Consider the following 14,373-nt stretch of genomic DNA (forward strand, 5'->3'; position numbering starts at 1 on the left):
ACATACACACACACATATTCATACAAGTGTGTGAATTTTAAAATCAGAATTGATGTCTTGGCTGTATTCCAGGTCATAGATAGAATCACGTTATTAAGTTTTGTTACTTTCATAGGAAGTTTAACTTGATGTCAGAATGCAAGTTGTGCTTCCTCTAAAAGTACTTTCTTGATTGGACAGTTCAGTCAAACTGTGAGTGAGCTCATTCTGCTTCTTGATTGGACAGTTCAGTCAAACTGTGAGTGAGCTCATTCTGCTAGACAAGAAACTTGGTATGTAGCCAGTGCCTCAGACAAAGAAAGAGGAAGTCAGAGAACTGGAGTCGCTACACATCTGGTTGTGGGATTTGGGATTGCTTAAACAGACAGCTGTACCAAAAGGTGAGCATACATAGTGTCCTGGCATGATCTTAGCAACAACACTTACTTACAAAAAGAATTTTGAAAACTCAACGTCTGATGTTACTGCGTGGCACAGACCTTTCAACATGGATGCTAAAAACTTATGTCTGGCAGATGTTCTGTAAATAACATTGTACTTCTATGCTAATTTGTATCTTAACTCTGCAGGCCTTTTTTCAAAAGACATTTATTAAGCAAAAAACAGTAATGCACACACACACACACACACACACATATACACATATATATATATATATATATATATATATATATATATATATATATATATATATATATATACATATGCTAGTACTTGATGCTGTGTAGAAGCATAAACTACATGTCCAGTTTCTCATTTACATATTCGGAAAGTTGCTGTTTATACTTCTCCAACAGTGTATTCATGCTATAATACCTGTCTATATAGGAATTATGTCTCTTCATAGTGTTTTCCTTTTGAACTGTGTCATCGCTTTAATGCTGTTGCTGCCTCTTCAGAGGGGCTATATCGATATCCATTACTCTTTCTTTGAAATAATACTTCAGTCTGGCTCCAGTGAGTTTTTCACTTTGATACTTATCTGATATCACCTTTTTGTTTTCTTTCTGTTTAATATCAGTGATGCCTTATGATATCATGACATTCCCAGGATTTGCCTTCCTTGACTAAGTGACTTAAACCAATAAATGATAAACAGCATGTGAAAGGGTAATGCATAGGAAGTAAAATGGCTCTAAGACTGAGGTCTGAGATGATGGTACAGATTCAGCAAACTTTGCCACGTCATGATAAGTGAATTTTCAGGATGAGAAGCCACCTGCAGAGTGAGTGTAATTCAGAAAACCTAGCTACATGACTTTGCTTGGCCAGATTGTGTGGTCTGCCATTCTATATGCTAATGACTATCTAATGAAGCTGTGTATATGATAATGAGGCAAAAACATGGAAGGAATATTCAGAAACATTTAAATGCTGTGCAATGGAGCTGAGCGCATCTTACATTTGAACTCGGCTATATACCTATGTTCAGAGGGAGTACATCATGTAGATATGCTTGGGGTTGCCACAGCCATTGCAAATGTATATTTGCAGAAGGCTTTTTTTGCAGCTACTTTGCTTGACAGTACACAATGTAGCCCCAAACAAAAATATGTCTATAAAGTCTGTACAAAAATGTATGTGTGTGTTTGTGTATAGATAGATATACATATACATATAGCTATATCTATATAGCTACATACATAAAATACTTATGCAAAAATATTTCAATGTGTGGAAAACAATCACCAGGCTGGGCATAACCAAAGGTAAACCAGCTAAAAAAGTACAAAGGACAGGGTGCAGTCATCATCATTTACACAGGTGTGGAAGACAGCTGACTCTGCCAGGAAGTAGACTGGATGAAGCACCTTACTGGCTGGAAATGTGTGCACTAACACATCTTTCTTTGTGTCATGATGCTCTCTGCCTGTCATTGTGCATACTCTCCCCTCTGGGTGCAATGAGTATGCTAATTAGAGGTCATCTTGTTATTCTTTCTGAATCTCTTGATTTACATGATGAGCAAATGTGAAGATGACTACACAGTGCTGTGCACTCACCTAAGCACCTGGGCAGCTTCAAGCATCTGAGGCGTCGTAGCAGGTTAGGACTGAAACTTATCATCCCTAAATAACCATCAAAGAAGGAGTCACTGTGGTTCATATAGTCTCAGCTGCAAATAGAAGCATTGAGAACTCCCACGTTTCACACCTTAAAGTGCCAGTGGAAGCCACGTTTCACACCTTAAAGTGCCAGCGGAAATATAATAATACTGTGCCAATGTTTTATTAATTTTCCATCCACAGTACATATGAGATTCTCATCAATGTCCATCACTGAGTGGTGGCAAAGATAAATGAGAACTGGTTTTGGCACTAATTCCCTGCCATTTGATAAGGGATCTTCACCAGTAAGATAATTGTGGATGGAGAAGATGAGGTAGTGTCCAAGATTTTTCTAGATGTTCTCCATAAGCATTACAGCCATGGGGTCCTGCAGGAGGGTTATACTGGGTCACAGTATAAGGCTGATGTCATAGGGTCCTGCAGTAGTGTTATACTGAGTCATAGTATAAGGCTGATGCCATAGGGTCCTGCAGGTGGGTTATACTGGGACACAGTATAAGACTGATGCCATAGGGTCCTGCAGTAGGGTTATACTGAGTCACAGTATAAGGCTGAAGCCATAGGGTCCTGCAGGTGGGTTATACTATGTCACAGTATAAAGCTGATACCTGGAACAGTTTGCCCAAGGCTGGCACCTGTGCTACTGGCATACCAAGCATGGGGGAACAGTGCCATTACCAATAAAGTGACCTGGGTCAATGCAACCCTAACCTCTTTGGCTAATGAAATTTTAATTAGGGCATAGTCATCACCTCTGTAGTGTAAGTATACTATCTTTTAGCTTAAAAAAAAGTAACTTGTCACTGCATGCCACCACCCAATTTCTCATTGTGACTTGTTTATGTCTTTAGCCCCTGCAGAGATTGTAAGGAACTGGAAGATACACAAGAGAATAGTAGAGTGTCTACTGGTGTGTTGGGGTAAGTATACATGCTGTCATGATCAAATGCCTCTGTTTGCAAAGTAACGGCTGTAGCCATTAGAAATAAGTCTGTACAGCATATATACAGCAGTACCACATCTGTCAGTACTGGTCTGGCATAGCTTGAGGGTAGTAGTATGATAGTGCAATTTTAGAAGTGCGCTTCTGAATGCCCCCTCCTGTATAGGTAGACAAGTCTGTGTGCAGTGAGGTTGTTAGTATGGCTGTGGGTTCAATCAACACCCCTTCCAAAAACAAACAACAGCTGTTTTGTCATGGCAGAGAAAAAGTTATCATCCCAATAATATGAGTGCACCAAATACAAGGTCCATATATGTAATATCTATAAGTAGTAATCAGCCAAACATTTTGCAATAAATGATAGGAAATCTCTGGCCCTTGTATATCAACTGTTCTAGATGTATTTATTGTGTGATGAGCATGTTTATGGTTTATATATATATATATATATATATATATATATATATATATATATATATATATGTACACTTTTCATTATTGTCAAAAGTCACATTGCAACAATGGCCACAAGCAGAGGTGTGCTGCCTTGATAAAATATTCATGCAGTTATTATTCTCCTCTGTCAGGCTGCTTAGGCCACCTTTCCATATGTTATAATCAGGCAAATGATGACACACATGTATAAGTCCTGCTGTTAAAAGATTAGCATGCTTTACTGTATCAGTGTTAACATAGTTAAGAATGCAATAATCATTGCTTTTTTTATTTCTCTTTCCTCTCCTTTTTTTTTGCTATCCTTTCTCTTTTATACATTTGTTTTGATATTTCTTTATCTCCATTTCTATTACTATTGTTATTATATGGAGTAGCAGAACAAATTGCACCTAACCCACCAGCAAGGACTGTCATCTCCCCATAGGTGGCAGCAGTGACACCACCACCACCAGAGGCACCAAGCACATCTGAGTCCCAGCCTCACACCTCCTTCCCTATCTGCATCATGCATCAGGTAGCCCTACACTGGAGGGTGATACAGTGGTACCCACAAGTAGCAGTGCAAGTGGTGGTGACACTTTTGTCACCTGTTAGGAGCGGGCAGAGCTTGTAATGGAGATAACAGTCAAGAGGTTTGATGCCTACATCAGCTACATGGAGACCATGTTTGTATCACTGTCCAGTGCTGACTCCACCTTCAGGACTCAATGGTGATCCTTGCCAGGGTGATGAGCAATCACATACTGGGCTTAGGCAGAGTGTACATTTTCAAATGCTCACTCCTACCCCCGACCTGGTGTTACCCTCTCCTGTGCATCTCTGCCCACCCTTGTATGTTGCGCAGTCCTCACCTCACCATAATTTTCCTTCCACTTGTCTGACGTTTCCTTAACAATTATGTCCCCCATTTCCTCATTGTGTTACCCAACAGCCTGTTTGTCATGTGTGTCTTTCCCTGGTACCTAACCTCCTCCTCTTACTCACCTCTTACTTCTCTGACGTCCTTTCTCAGCTTTCCCTTTTAAAGCTAAAGGGCACCAGCCCCACAAAAAAATCCTCTGCCTATACCTCTGAACCTCCCAGATATTTGACTGATGTAAGCTTCATTGGCTTCAATAGCTCATCATGAAAAGTGGAGATTTCTGACAAATCATTGAGGATTTCAATCATTAAATAATTACATAAAATAAATTAAAGGACAGTGAGAGAACAAACACCAAAACCTTTTAATTGATAGAAGCAAACACAGCATAATAATAGAGCATATTTTGTAGCTTATTTAAAAAAGGAAAGGACTGAAGCATTAAGTTTTAAATATGGTCATATGTTTTTAATAAGATCAGGTGATGTGATTTTACTATTTAAATCAGTTGTGTACTTGTCATTATTCAGTCTGAAGAAGTCTGTATTAAGGACGAAAGTGCTCATTGTTTAATGCTGTGTTTTGCTGTGTTTGCTTCTATCAGTTAAATGGTTTTGGTGTTTGTTCTGTCACTGTCTTTTAATTAATGTTATTTATCACTTGGAACGGCTTTTACTGTTCTTTTGGTTTATTAAATAATTAGAGCTATTGTCGTTCTCCAGGATTATTGAGCAGAGAAGTTTAGAGGTATACTCCTATCCTCCCCTCCATCCTGCTCATTCCATATTCACTTACCTTGTTTCCTTTCCTCTGCTTTCTTCCCCTCCTCACGTCTGTCCTATACTGCCATTTCCAGCCTGTAATCTGGTAAAAAATGATAAATGTAACACATACATACACACAAAAAGACTTATTAAAAAAATCATCTTTATCTGGTCATACATTGTGTGACAGTGGGCATCAGAGCAACTTCAGTGCCAGTTTATATATATATATATATATATATATATATATATATATATATATATATATATATATATATATATATATATATATATATATATATATAAAACCATAGAGAAATTACACTTTTCATCCTAATGATACAATGAAGGAAAATTATTGTCATGTGTGCTAGCAAAATTACCATTGCGTCTGCAAATGAGCTGAGCAATGATCTGTCTCACCAAGCAAATATGAAATAAGATAAGGTTACTAGTTTAACTGTCACAGCTTCCATGGCTAATGTATTCATGAACTGATCATTGCCAGTGCACTAGGTGCAGGGTTATAATTCCTCGAAGATGCTATGTTGTTTTACAGCTCAGTTTGCAGTCTGTAGCTGCATTCCATTTCCATTCAATGCATTTTTTCTGACATCTTCCCTATGAGTGCTTCTGTGACATACCTGGCTAATCCTCTGGTTCAGGGAATGCTGTGATAGGTTGGGAGGGTGGCCTAATGGTTAAGGTGTTTGCCTTACAAGCACAAGGTGCAGGGATTGAGTCTCACAAGGGATAATTGGCTAGGCTTAAAATGGCTTACAAGGGCAGTTAGCTTAGTACTAATGTATGAACCTATAAAGGCATGGGTTCAAATTCAGTCAGATGTGTTTCTCTTTTCTTGTTATTATGTGTTCCATTACCCTGACGTGTTTTACTGATACCTTTCCTGTGAATAATTCTGTGAGTTGCCTGTCTAATGCTCTAATTCAGCAAATATTGGTGACTGTAGGTTGGATTCCTATCCATTCACATTTATTTCTCTTTTATTACTATCATGTGTTCCATTACCCCAAAATGGAACAATCCTATCATCAGTATGTAAATTCTGCCACGGAGTTGAGCACATTCTAACAAAATGTATGTATTCCTCTTGTTGAGCTAAGATGTTGAAAGATATTCTCCTAGCCCATGACCATCCTCTTCATTCTGTAGTGGCTCACCTTATGTTTTACCTTCTGCTTGCATTCTCTTTTCATGTCTGTTCTGTACTTGTATTTCTACATTTAATCTCGGCAAAAAATGGATAAACACAACATACGTATATGCACGTACAAAGCTTATAAGACAGAAATTATTTTTCTGTATTCATACCATGCACAACAGGTCACAGTGAGCAACATCGAAGCACATGTACAACAAACAAGAAATGGCACTCCTCTTTCTATTGCAAAAATAAAGTCCAGTCCTTGTCACGCACTACAAACTTGCATTCAGTCATTCAGATGAGTTAGCATTAGTGTGACTCAGCATGACAACCTGAAATAAAGTAAAGCTAATGCCTTTATTCTAATGCTTCATTGACACAGTGTACTCATGCAATGACTTTTACTTTGCCAATACACTGGGTGGAATGTTTGCATTCCCTTAAGGGTTAGATGTTGTATGTTGTTTTACAATATTTGGTTTGTAGGCTGCACATGTACTACATTTCCCAGAATTGCATGCTTTATGATCCCTTTTAGTCTGACTGCTTCAGTGACTCCCCCTGTTAGGGAACTGAGGATATACTGGCATGTGAACTAAACTGACGGATCAACTCCCCTGACAGTAGCATATTTTCCTTTATTATATACATTCACAGTATAGTACAGGTCCACTGCTTATATTATGTTTACTGGTCAGTATATTGTATTATTTTACTGTATCCCACCTGTGGTGCTTAAATTTCACATTATTCTACAGTCAAGTATTGTCATACCACATTCTCCATTGTGTTAGGCCATCCTGCTTTGGTGGGCCTCCACTCTTCTGTCCATCTGTTTCTGTTACTGTAGTAAAAACTCTGTTCCAGCCTTAGCCATGCATGATATTTTCCCTTTCATAGGACATTTCTCTGCATAAATATTACCATAAATAACATCAGCTTTATCAGCATCGTATTCCCATCTGTGCATGCAGACTCTCGAAAACTACCAGAGATGCATCGTGCTTGTGCACATTCAGTGTTTACCTCAGCTGCTCATACTTTGATCTGGCTGTCAGGTGACCTAATACAATCTGTCTGTGGATCTGTGCTGCAGACGCAATGAGGAGTTGCTCATCATATACAATGACCTGGCCACATGCATACATAATAAACATTGAGGCTTCTCTTGCACGCAATGAAAAATACAGCTTGCTTGGCTGCAGTCTCAAACATGGGGATTCTGAATCCATGGGGAACTGCAGTGAAGATATTAAGCTTTATTTATCACTCATTATGCATGTATTCACATCTAAAATCTTATTTTTGTAAAAGAGTGAGCTACATATTATTCTGAAGTATTATTTGAAATGTCATGATGAGGGGCAGAAAAATATTGTATTGCTATTCACACTGGAGGCTTTGCTTCTTGTTTCAGTCATACAAACATGAAATATTTCCATATTTATTTTAATACTGGTAAAACAGAGATACTTGCAAAGCATTGTATGCAGAAGTGTAGCTGGCTCGACCAGGGCCCCACTCCCTCAGGTCTTCAAGTAAAGAGCAAAGCATAGCAATTGGCTTATTACAGTCAGATCCACAATTCCCAGCTCTTCCAAAAAAAAGGATTTTTTTACTGCCACACTAACCAGGTGACCAGGTGCACAACACACCCCCTCCCTCCTACCCCAGCCATTCAGGTGCCATTTCTGTGTCCTGACCCCAACCTTCCTTTAACACATTTTATTTAAAAAAATCATCTCTTCTTTTAAACTGTAGTGAACTGCTTGCTACAAATGTAGCAAACAATTGCTACAGTTAATACCATGCCTGTATGGAACACTACAGCACTCATGTTTTAGTTTAAAAAAAAATCTTCTTTTAAACTGTAGCAAACAGCTTGCTACAAATATAGCAAACAGTAGGTACAATTTAGAACCTCTCTGAACAGCACACTACAGCACTCAGATTTTAGTTAAAAAAGTGAGATTTTTTTTTTTTACTTTTAAACTGAATACATCTGCTTGCTACAATGTAGGTTACAGTTTAGACTAGACACAGATTGCTGCAGTGCTCAGGTTTGACCACAAATGCAGTACTGGCTTTTAAAAGCAAATGACACAGCTTCCATGGCTCATGTATTCATGAACTAATATATACATTGTCAGTGCACTGGGTGCAGGGTTATAATTTCCTGAGGGTGGTATGTTGTTTTACAACTCAGTGTGCAGTCTACAATGGCACTGATTGTATGTTATCAGCTGAAACATTAAATGATACTGCAGACAACTGTCACTGACACTTGCACTGCAGTCTGTACATACGGAGACCTACTGAGTTTTGTGTGTATTTTAATTATGCATATATCCATAATTTTCATAATTCTGGAAATGTTTCTAAGATAAGCATTTAGATAGGCTTGAAGATTGGCATGAAGCTATGGCTGTTTCAGAGAATCAAGATCTGAAACAAGGTGATATGATAAGATAAAGCAGAACCAGTCATATCCACATATAGATGCTTATGGATTCACATTTATATGCGTGCACACACACATATATATGTATGTGTATATATATATATATATATATATATATATATATATATATATATATATGGGCCCCCTTCACATGGTTGACTTTTCAGAAAGTCGACTTTCATATGGCTGAGACCATATGATTGACTTTTGAAAAGCCGACCATGGGGAACCGCTATCTCCGTACAGTATAGAATGGGAATATTTCCCACTTTCGCACTGTAGTGCGATCTCGGAGTTGGTATATTAAAGTTACAGGGGGGTGCAGGGGGGTGTAGCCCCTCTAGTAACAGTTTAAGGTAAGTGTTTGTTGTGTTATATGTGTTTATTTTACATGGTCGGGTTTCCGAAAGTCGATCGTATGGTTTTGGTCATATCAAAGTCGACTTTCTGAAAAGTCCACCATGTAAAGTAGACCCATATATATATATATATATATATATATATATATATATATATATATGTATATATACATCTTTAATAACTTCTGTGATTTCATAGTAAAACAAACACATAGTTAAGGCTGAGCAACTTTCTATCAGAAGGCCAAGAATTTGCATTGTAATACCAGTGCAATCCAATTTTGACATACAGGAAAATTAATATGTAATAATATCAGAGTTATAGGAATCACATGAAGGCTTATAGAGCTATGCATCTGTGGGGGAAAACATGGTGTGCCAATGTATTTCCTCCCTTGATTATATGGGAAGTATCATTAGTTCATTTGTACCTCTGAGATTGTAAGAGCTACAGCTACAGCCTTGTTTTATTCCATCAATGTGCCTTTCAATTTGTGCCTAAAACAGCAAATGGTTTAGAAATTAAGGTCATGTTACAAAATGCCCATGAACATTGTTGGAGTCAGTCTACATGAGAGTCCAAAATGATTTATGATGCCACACATGACAGTCAAACAAATGCCTGCCTTAACACCACAGTAACAGAGTGACTGACATGGGGCATTCTTAACTCGAAATGGGATTTGGGATATACTTGGGGCTGCACTTAGCCCCCACCCCACCCCACCCCACTGTACCGTACATTTCAAATTTTTTACTAATATAAACGTCACCTGTTTACTTCATTCATTTTACAAGCTGGGTATGACTAAGTGAGCATAACCTTTTTACACTGCAGGCCTAGGAGAACTGCAAGATGTGTAGTAGTACAAGCAATGAATAAAATATACAAGACACATGAGTACTGTAAAGGATACACTATATAACCTCTAGCCAAGCAATAATGAAAGTTTTAGCATCATTATGAGTTTGATACAAATCTCATTTCACTCAGCTGTAAAATTGTAGCTTGCTACATATCCCCCACAATGCCCCAGGATTTCTTGATACACTGGAAAATATTAGGGTACAACCCAACACCCTAGTAATGGGTAATTTCAACTACACCACCATTAACTGGGAACACTACTCATGTACCAACTCTTTTCCTCAACATTTTCTGGAATTCATAAATTCCAGTGCCTTGGATCAACCTATCTACACCCTCACCAGGGGCAGCAATATCCTAGACCTGGTCATTACCAACATGAGCGACCTGTATCCCACACCAGAGGTCAATTCCTCATTAGTCAGATCCGACCATAAGCTAATCACCCTAGACATACACATCCCACCCCCCCCATTAGGGAAATCACTGTAAAAAATTTCTCCAAAGCCAACTTCACACTTCTTAAGACAGAAGTGTCAAACATCACAACACCCATGCAGACGGACAATAAAGGTACAACTGCTGAATCCTACACAAATGCACTTTATAAGCACTTACATGACTGCATGGATTGTGGTATCCCTAACAGAACCAAGATGCTATCCTCCAAAAAAAGGAAGCCAATCTGGTGGTCCCCTGGCTTAAACAAACTCTACAACAGAAGAAAGAAACTTTTGCAAAAAAGAGTAAAATCCCATGATTGGAGGAACTCCCTGGTCAGCCTCAGTAAGAAGCTGAGATCCCTCATAAAATCCTCCAAAGCTAGTTATGAAAACAAAATCGCCACTGATTCTAAAGACAACCACAAAGCATTCTATAGCTATATCAAGAATCTCAATGGCAACACTCAGATCTGCTCTGAGTTACAGCACAATGGCACTAAATATACAGAACCAACTGATATTGCCAACATCCTGGCAGATAAGTTCAGTGCTAACTTTACCCCCCTCTCACCCCCTAAAGGGCCCATCTCTCTACCGAAAGAATGCAAAGTTCCTATAATCATGGCTGCACAGGTAAAAAACATACTCTCTAAAGCCAAGAACACAGCAGCCATGGGACCTGACAACATCCCAGGCTGCATTCTACATGAGCAAAAGAACAAACTGGCACCCCACCTAAGTACCATGTTCAGCCATAGCCTCACCTCAGGCTTTGTGCCCACTGAATGGTGCACAGCAACAGTTATCCCACAAAGGGGGAGCTACCATGGACCCCAGGAACTACCGCCCCATCAGCCTGATGAGCCTGGTCTGCAAGACTATGGAATGTATCATCATGGAACTTATAAACAATGACATTGGCAATCTCCAAACTCTAGACTTCACCCAGTTTGGGTTTGTAAAAGGCAGATCATGTCTCCTAAACATGATAGACTTTGAAGCAGTCACCAAAGCTGTAGACGAGGGTAAGGTGGTTCCGACAGCCTATCTAGATCTCTCCAAGGCTTTCGACACCATCCCCCACTCTGGAATTATAGATAAACTCATTAAACTAGGTATAAATCCCTATGTCACAAGATGGGTTGCCAACTGGCTCACTGACAGAACCCACACTGTGAAAGTAGCAGACTTCAGACCAGTGACAAGTGGAGTATCACAGGGTTCAGTCCTGGGTCCTCTCCTATTTGGTATCTACTTCTTTGAAGTACAGGCTAACACAGAAGGTCTTTGGCTAACGAAGTTCACAGATGGCTGCAAACTAGGAGCCATAATCAAACCTCCTAACGATCTGGACATCCTACAAAATGTCCTCACTGAGACAGATGCCTGGTGTCAAAGCCATGGCCTCAAGCTCAATGCCAAAAAGTGCATTGTCATCCCCTTTGGTAAAATCTCTGCACCCATGAACTACCACATAGGTAGTAGTCTACTTACCAAAACCAACAAGCAGTATTCACGATGAACGACTCCAGCCAGCAAAGTTGAACAAGTTTATTGCAAAAACACACAGAGACACTTGTATTTCCTTTTTCATAAACGCCTTCACCATACATCCACATGCGTTTTCGTCATTAAAATGACTTCATCAGATGACCAGCATACCCTAAAACATTTAATTTATACAGAAACACATCCTTATCTACCAATAAAAATTCACCATTAATTAATTATCTTATTATATAACCCCTTTGTTAAAATGTATATAAAATACATTTCTTATTAAATATATTAAATATATTAAATATGATGTTATAAATATAATAAAAAAATCCATTAAAATTAAATCATTTAAAACTATTATAATACATAAAAAGAAATAAATATATCTCATTCACATTTATATAATCATATTGTGTATAACAGTGCCCTCTCCTGACCATTCATGTTTATTACATTCAAAGTTTTGCAGATCTCATTTTTAGTAAAGGTATTATGGAAATACAATCATTCAAACCAGGGGCTTTATCAGCTTCTAGAGTGATCTGCCACCAAAGTTCTCTAAATTCAACTTTTTCTTCCCATAATCCCCCTCTAATATCACTTTTAACCTGTTCTATAACTAAAAATTTATATTTGTAATCAGGACAAACTTTAGTGTGCTTGAATAAGGCATTACTTTCTTTTCCTACTGAAATTTCATAGACATGTTCGTAGATCCTTCTTTTTAATTTCCTTTCAGTCTTTCCTATGTAGAAGGATCCACTTTGGTCAGGAGAGGGCACTGTTTTACACAATATGATTAAATAAATGTGAATGAGATATATTTATTTCTTTTTATGTATTATAATAGTTTTAAATGATTTAATTTTAATGGATGTTTAAACAATGGATTTTTTTTATTATATTTATAACATCATATTTAATATATTTAATATATTTAATAAGAAATGTATTTTATATAAATTTTAACAAAGGGGTTATATAATAAGATAATTAATTAATGGTGAATTTTTATTGGTAGATAAGGATGTGTTTCAGTATAAATTAAATGTTTTAGGGTATGCTGGTCATCTGATGAAGTCATTTTAATGACGAAAATGCATGTGGATGTATGGTGAAGGCGTTTATGAAAAAGGAAATACAAGTGTCTCTGTGTGTTTTTGCAATAAACTTGTTCAACTTTGCTGGCTGGAGTCGTTCATCGTGAATACTGCTTGTTGGTTTTGGTTTGAGTGACTTTTGGCAGTATTATCCATTTTCTTTACATTTTCTTAGTAGTCTACTTAACACCAAAAGTGTGATAAGAGACCTTGGGACACAGGTGGACAGTAGTGCCTCCTTTGATAATCACATTGCCACAGCAGTCAGGAAATCCTTCTATGTGGCACACCTCATCACAAAAAGTTTCTCATCCAGGAAAAAAGAGGTCATTGTTCCCCTCTACTCATCACTCATTAGACCCATTATAGAGTACAATGCCCCTTTTGGTATGTACCTCACAAGATATCTACAATAACTGGAAAGGCCGCAGAAATACCTTACAAAGAGAATTACCAGCCTCAAACAGATGCCCTACACAGACCATCTCAAAAAACTCCAGCTTTACTCTGTTGTATATCTCCTACTCAGAGGCGATTTCTGCCTAACATACAAAGCTATGTCAAACCCAGAGCTGTTGGACATGCTCCAGTTAAAAATCTCAATCCCTCCAAGCTACACGCTCTAGGGACCTAAAGTTTGTCACCACAATAAACAGAACATGCTGGAGGGATAGATTCATGTCCCAAAGACTTTCCATACTCTGGAACAAACTACCTATCTATAGCAAACAACGCTCCTCATTAGGACTCTTCAAGAAAAATCTTGATGATTGGATGGGAAATAGGAAATTCACCCCAGGGATTACTTCTGTGGCTCTGCTCGACAGGGGCACAGGAAAATAAATTTCTTGGGTGGCGAAATCCAGGGTACCTTTTTGGCTAGGCTTATATAGGCCCTAGGCCAATAACCTAGTACCTACCTATGAACCCATGAACATATAATCTGCATACAATGTGGTGGTAGGCATCAGTTACATTAGTGTTCTCAGGTGTGTCATGAGTACAGGTAGGATTAAGCAGAGCATTGGTATCTTACCTTGAAATGTCACCACATGTTCTTTCACAAGTGCAAGTTCCATTTCTTTTCTACATAGCCTGTAGACATAAACTCACAATACTCGGAGCTTGTAGCCTAATATATTAATATTTAGAACTGTGTGGTGCCAGGAAGCCATATCAGTAAGTCAAGAAAAATAAGGTGACATTGGAGAGGTGTAGGGGACTTTCAGTGCTTTTCATAAGAGCAGTACTGTACTGTACTGTGCCAAGACTGCAATTGTTGTGAGGTACTAGAATGCAGTCTAATATTACAATGGTAAATGACTTTTAACTTTAAACAATCAAGCAACATCTCAACTGACATTTGATGTGTCACAATGGTAA

General features: G+C 38.2%; 1 protein-coding gene across 2 annotated transcripts in view; it reads left to right on the top strand.

The window, feature by feature from the left end:
- The first annotated feature begins 245 nt into the window (after positions 1–245).
- The window catches only part of LOC122799199, a 215,204-nt gene continuing 201,076 nt past the window's right edge, over positions 246–14,373 (top strand). The window contains exons 1-2 of one of the 2 annotated variants that reach the window (XM_044068103.1): positions 258–380; positions 2,921–2,989. The gene's annotated coding sequence lies outside the window, so the exon portion shown is untranslated. Of the gene's footprint in view, positions 381–2,920; positions 2,990–14,373 lie in introns of both variants that reach the window. The other variant, XM_044068102.1, reaches the window with a different exon arrangement.

This window comes from Protopterus annectens, chromosome 4.part0 (assembly GCF_019279795.1).
Source record: "Protopterus annectens isolate FY-2018-M chromosome 4.part0, PAN1.0, whole genome shotgun sequence".
NCBI classification, from domain to species: Eukaryota; Metazoa; Chordata; order Ceratodontiformes; family Protopteridae; genus Protopterus; species Protopterus annectens.